Raw genomic sequence first — 6668 nt, forward strand, 5'->3', positions numbered from 1 at the left:
AATTACCTTTCATGTTGAAACCATATTTCACATGGTCCAAATACTTTATGAATGTGTTCTCTAAAGAAGTGCATTTGTCCTCTTAACGCCAACACATTTGGTATCTAGGCCTATATTATAGTGGCACCATTATTCGAAGGATAAGCCCCAATTAGTTGAGATATGCATCATTTAATTTAATTTTTCGAGGCGACCCTTATTGTTTAGTTGTGTAGCCTATAGTGGCACTATCGCACATGCTGTAGCCACACACACACACACACACACACACACACACACACACACACACACACACACACACACACACACACACACACACTTCAGATTAGGTCGTGTCAACAAAACAAATGCATTCTCCAATGACAACAATGTCATCATCACCCTTCCTTCTTCCTTCCCTCGCTCAGGCACTTTCTTTCAACAGTCATGGCCAAAGTGCTGCCTCTTAATGTAGGGCAGGGTGACCTGTGTCCCTTGCCCAGAGGGCTGGTCATTGGTCTGAGACCCCAGACTGCTCCAAGCACCACTTACCTCTCCTCAAAGCATTCACCTGGAGTGGGGGAATCGAGGCTGACTCCACTCATATCCAACAGAGGTAAGTGGCTCCTCGAATTTCAATTAGTGTAGGTGGGTGTACAATACATGGCCTGGCTATAGTGTTGACACACTAACCCAATGGTTCCCAAAGTGGGGTCCGGGGACCCCCAGGGGTACTTGAGGGAGTTCCAGGGGGGACCCAGCTAAATGATAGTTAGGAACCAAATGGACCCTTATGGGTCTGTGAAATGAAATGAAATGATTACTATATTTACCCAGGGTATCTGGGCTAAGCTCAAGAACTTGTTTCCAGCCAGGCCCTGCTCATAGAACACATTTCATCGTAGTGGTTCAATGCCTTGTTCAAGGGCACTTCAGCGGTGGTAATTTTAACGTGTCGGACAGCTGATTCGAACTGGCGACCTTCCGGTATCAAGACCGCTCCGCTATCCGTTCGGCCACCGCTGCCACTGTAACTCAGAGTGTACAAATGGAACTAAATGGACCCTAATGGGTCCATTTAGTTCCATTTGTACGCTCTCAGAGTTAAATTAGCATTGATTTTACAATATAAATTGGGGGACCTAGAGATAGAAATGACATTAAATGGGGGTCCGTAGACTAATGCATGTCAAACTGGGGGTCTTTGAAATTAAACCGGTTGAAAATCACTGCTAGATCCGTAAATATCTTCCCTGGCATATCTTTTCAAATGGGGGGTCCGTGGGCTAATGAGTGTCAATTTGGGGGTCCTTGACATGAAAAAGTTTGGGAACCACTACACTAACCGACACACCGGCACTGACCAGGGGGGGGCGCCATTACAACAAAATAAAGAAAACATGCACTAGGTATCATCACACTCAATGGAAGGCATGTATTTGTTTTTTTAAATAAAAAATACATAATAGGCCTACACAGTATTCTGTAAATGGCTCAAAATACATATGCTGCCACTTGTGGCTTAACATTTCCAAAATGTAACAAATTAGTGCCATCATAAGGGTTAAAGAATTATAAGTAATGTATAAATATTACAAAGAAGCAGTCTATAGAGGATCTGAGTCTTATCATTCCATACACAAACTCAATGTGCAAACCATATATGACCACTTATTGATTCTCCACCTAGTGGTGTAGCTAGTGTGGTGTGGTTTGGTGCAGCTTGATGGCAATACTTCCATATTGTCACGCTGCAACGGACCATAATATTGACAACTAATAATGTATGTGGTTTGAGTTTTCTGTTACTCTTTTTTACTTATTTCATTATTATTATTATTATGTTATTTTCTTAGTTTACTGTCTGACAGTTTTGTCAGCTTTATTATTATTATTATTTCTTTTTTATTTGGTTCTGTAAACCAATAGGGTAGGCAATTATAAGCTTTTAGCTTCAGCCTACACCTTTTCGGGTGTATAATGTATTATGTATTGTTATACATGTGAAAGGTTCGAAATAAACTAAACTAAACTAAAGAAACATAAACCTGGGACAAAAGTATTAGTGCCATAAAAACATGCAAATGGCTCAAAGCCACATGACCTTATGCTACAGTGGCTTAACATTAGCAAAATGAAACGAAAAGTGCCTTCATAAATGCCAAAGAACCCTCAAAGCCTAACTTTGCACATGTATACATTTGGCCCTTCTCTGCTTGAGAGATGCAAATCTGTCAATGACTCTATGGTTAAAATCAGGGATGTCTTTGACAAGTTTCTTCTCCATTCTCCATATGCAGACCGCGGCCATCTTACCATAGGCTATAAGTTAATGGCAAGGTGCTACCTAGGTGCAACTTCCCATTGGCAGCCCATTCATCCAAACAGAAAAGTCCTATCTGATTGTATTAGACAACGTCAAACTCACCAACATTGCAGCTGTGCGAAAAGCTTGTATTCTCTTTCTATTCTATAGTGTTTGTTTCATAAAAATCCACTGTAGACATGTTATGAGTTACTTTCTGACCCTGCAGGTGATTCTTTTTCTAATTGTTGCAGTTTGGAAGTGCTCGTTAGATATCACTCGACAGCCCTGCGTAGCACCTGTTTTGAATTTGCACATAATGCAGGAGGCAGCAGGACAAGGCTTTACTGAAAACGAGTGCTTCCAAACTCTGATGGCAAGATGGCCGCGGTCTGCAACATGGCCACTGCATTGAAACGTTCCTCTGACATTGTGTTTCTGAGGAAGGTCTTGATTCTCTTCGGTGTTGAGAAACACCTCTCAGATTCAGCTGTAGTCATAGGAGTTGTGATGATGAGGATATTCAACAAAGCTACAGTCTCTGAGAATGTGTTCTGTTCTGAAGGTTGTTCTCCATGACCATGATGACCTGACACAGAGCCACAGCACCACTACAGTTCTTGAACTCATTATTTTTGTAGATAGTAATAGTAGATAGTAATTAGTTTAAATTTAATTTACTTTAATTAGATGGTAATTAAATCATACTAACCCTAACCCTCCCAATCGAAGTATTGGACAGTATTAAGATATTGATATTGATTTTGCAATCATCTTTAGGGCCCCAAATCACACCTTAGAAAGCACCAACACATTCACATTCACATGGTCCCTCAACACAGAGCACATCCTTAAGAAGGAACACCAGCGACTGTACAGTAGGCCTACTTTCTAAGGCGCCTTAATCAAATTGGCATCAAAGGGCCTTGTGAACTTTTATTGTTGTATAATTGAAAGTGTCTTAACTGGTTGTTTCAGTGTTGTACGGGTCGGTAACATGACTCGGCTCAGGATTGCAATAGGCTGCAGAGGACCGTTAGAACAGCAGCTAAAATCCTCGGCTAAAATAGTCTCCACAACATCTACACCACTCACTGTAAGAAAAAAGCACATAACATCATTAAAGACACCAGCCTATACCCTGTTCCAACTGCTCCCTTCCAAAAAACGCTACCAGAGCATCAAATCACGCACCACCCATCTCAGTAACAGTTTTTTTCCCCCCAGGCAGTCAGGCTATATATTGGTATTATTGTCTTAAGACAGAGTGCTTTTTTGACTGGGGAGTCATATTTTTGGAAAACTGACCTAGACTAATACACAATGTCCCTGTTGAATACAATTTCTTTATTTATTTTCCTCGATGTATATGGTGGGATATCACTTCTTGACTCCTTTGCCTGTTCAGTGAAGTCCCCTCCAGATGAACCCCTGAGCCTGGAAGAGGTGGAGATGCTGGTCCACCAGAGGCTGAAGGAGCGCCCGGTGAATATCAGGACTGCCTTCAGGGCCCTGGACCCCAACGGGAGGGGCTCAGTGAGCTGCGCAGAGTTCATTCACGTCCTGGAGGCCCTGCTGTCCCTCAGCCGGAGCCAGCTCAACACCCTTCTCAACAAGGTGAAAAGAGAAGAACGCATGAAAATTAAAGCAGCAATCTGGCAATTTATCTTCTATGAAGTACAATTATATTTGTACTGTACCATCCCTCTTGAAAGGATAGAACCTAAAACGTATTGTAGCTTATGTTAGAGAGAGAGAGGTCACTCCTTAACTGAAAACGATTCCGAAACACCACGCTTCACATCACAGACCAATTATTGTTTGGAGTGCACTCAATTCTGGCAAAAGAACATCATATTTAATGTCAATGTCTATGTTGGAGTCGGAGACTAACAAAACCCACTTGAGCGAAGTGTTCAACAACTCAAAGAGGTGTATTCATTAAAGAGTCAGGTGTTTTTTGCGAGGGTAGGCTAGTATAGCTAATGTCTTTCATTCATGTATTGCAGTGTATGGTTGATTAATTTCCCCTCAGTCAGGTGCAGAACAATGCCATCAGCTGGTTGTATGCAGCAGTCTGTGCAGTGTGTATGCAGCGGTCTGTGCAGTGTGTATGCAGCGGTCTGTGCAGTGTGTATGCAGCGGTCTGTGCAGTGTGTTGTATGCAGCAGTCTGTGCAGTGTGTATGCAGCAGTCTGTGCAGTGTGTATGCAGCGGTCTGTGCAGTGTGTATGCAGCGGTCTGTGCAGTGTGTATGCAGCGGTCTGTGCAGTGTGTATGCAGCAGTCTGTGCAGTGTGTATGCAGCGGTCTGTGCAGTGTGTATGCAGCGGTCTGTGCAGTGTGTATGCAGCGGTCTGTGCAGTGTGTATGCAGCAGTCTGTGCAGTGTGTATGCAGCGGTCTGTGCAGTGTGTATGCAGCGGTCTGTGCAGTGTGTATGCAGCAGTCTGTGCAGTGTGTTGTATGCAGCAGTCTGTGCAGTGTGTATGCAGCAGTCTGTGCAGTGTGTATGCAGCAGTCTGTGCAGTGTGTATGTAGCAGTGTGTGCAGTGTGTATGTAGCAGTGTGTGCAGTGTGTATGTAGCAGTGTGTGCAGTGTGTATGTAGCAGTCTGTGCAGTGTGTATGCAGCAGTCTGTGCAGTGTGTATGTAGCAGTGTGTGCAGTGTGTATGTAGCAGTGTGTGCAGTGTGTATGCAGCAGTCTGTGCAGTGTGTATGTAGCAGTGTGTGCAGTGTGTATGTAGCAGTGTGTGCAGTGTGTATGTAGCAGTGTGTGCAGTGTGTATGTAGCAGTGTGTGCAGTGTGTATGTAGCAGTGTGTGCAGTGTGTATGCAGCAGTCTGTGCAGTGTGTATGTAGCAGTGTGTGCAGTGTGTATGTAGCAGTGTGTGCAGTGTGTATGTAGCAGTCTGTGCAGTGTGTATGCAGCAGTCTGTGCAGTGTGTATGTAGCAGTGTGTGCAGTGTGTATGTAGCAGTGTGTGCAGTGTGTATGCAGCAGTCTGTGCAGTGTGTATGTAGCAGTGTGTGCAGTGTGTATGTAGCAGTGTGTGCAGTGTGTATGCAGCAGTCTGTGCAGTGTGTATGTAGCAGTGTGTGCAGTGTGTATGTAGCAGTGTGTGCAGTGTGTATGTAGCAGTGTGTGCAGTGTGTATGTAGCAGTGTGTGCAGTGTGTATGTAGCAGTGTGTGCAGTGTGTATGTAGCAGTGTGTGCAGTGTGTATGTAGCAGTGTGTGCAGTGTGTATGTAGCAGTGTGTGCAGTGTGTATGTAGCAGTGTGTGCAGTGTGTATGTAGCAGTGTGTGCAGTGTGTATGCAGCAGTCTCTGCAGTGTGTGTGTTTGGAGCAACATTAAACATGAGACGTTACCTGATCTGAGCTCTTGACAATGTCAGGAGAAGTCAAGACACGACAGCTTGGTCTGTAGAGGCCTTAAGGAAGGAAGTGTCTGTCAGTTCACTTCAGACCACTTTAGTCTGGTTGCGTGAGGATGCATAGCCTTTATATTAGGAGCCACTAGCAAGGCTTTTAGACCTATTTAGATTCTAAATAGGTCTAAAAGCCTTGCTACATTTTAGAAGATATATTATGGTGCATGGTGGAGCTTCTAAGCCCCTCCCCAAACTGCTATGGTCCAATCACAGCTAAGCATGCCACGGACCAGTGTTGTTTTTGGCAGCAAATTTTGATTTTAGTTTTAGTCGTATAGTCGCATAAATAGTTTTCATTTAGTCACATTTTAGTCACCTGGAATGTTTTAGTGTCGACTAAATGTCATAAGATTTTAGTCGACTAAATCTACAGTTGATTTAGTCGACTAAAATGTATTTTGCACTTTGGCTATTTTGGCAAATTTGGCTATTTTCAGCATGCAACCAAGTGTAAAATTACTCTTATAGGATAGTCCCTTCCTAACATTTTAGTCTAGTTTCTATCTGTTGACGAAATTGTCAATACATTTAGCTTAGTTTTAGTCACAATAGCTTAGTTTTAATTTAGTTTCCATTTAGTTTTCGTCAGTGAAAAAAGGTAGGTCGACGAACATTTTTCGCCTTAGTTTTAGTCGACAAAAACAACAGTGCCACGGACATACATCTGTCTGTGTACGGACATACTGATGAGCCCTGGTGGTGATACTATGGTCAGATCCTCTACTGTCTCGCTATGTGAGGCATCATCCACAAGATGGCAGTAGAGCATATATTATTGTCCATTCCAAGACAGCCGACATTGACAAATGGAGCTCCCTGGCAATGATGACCAGTCACAGACACACATAATCTGGCAGCATTGGAAACAGACGCTATCCCCCCACCCCCGCCCTCGCTGCTGTGGAGTGGCTGGCAAGCATTTATTTTTCCTCCCCCTCATACATTCTTTTG

The sequence above is a fragment of the Electrona antarctica genome, assembly GCF_951216825.1.
Source record: "Electrona antarctica genome assembly, chromosome: 23".
Lineage (NCBI taxonomy): Eukaryota > Metazoa > Chordata > Actinopteri > Myctophiformes > Myctophidae > Electrona > Electrona antarctica.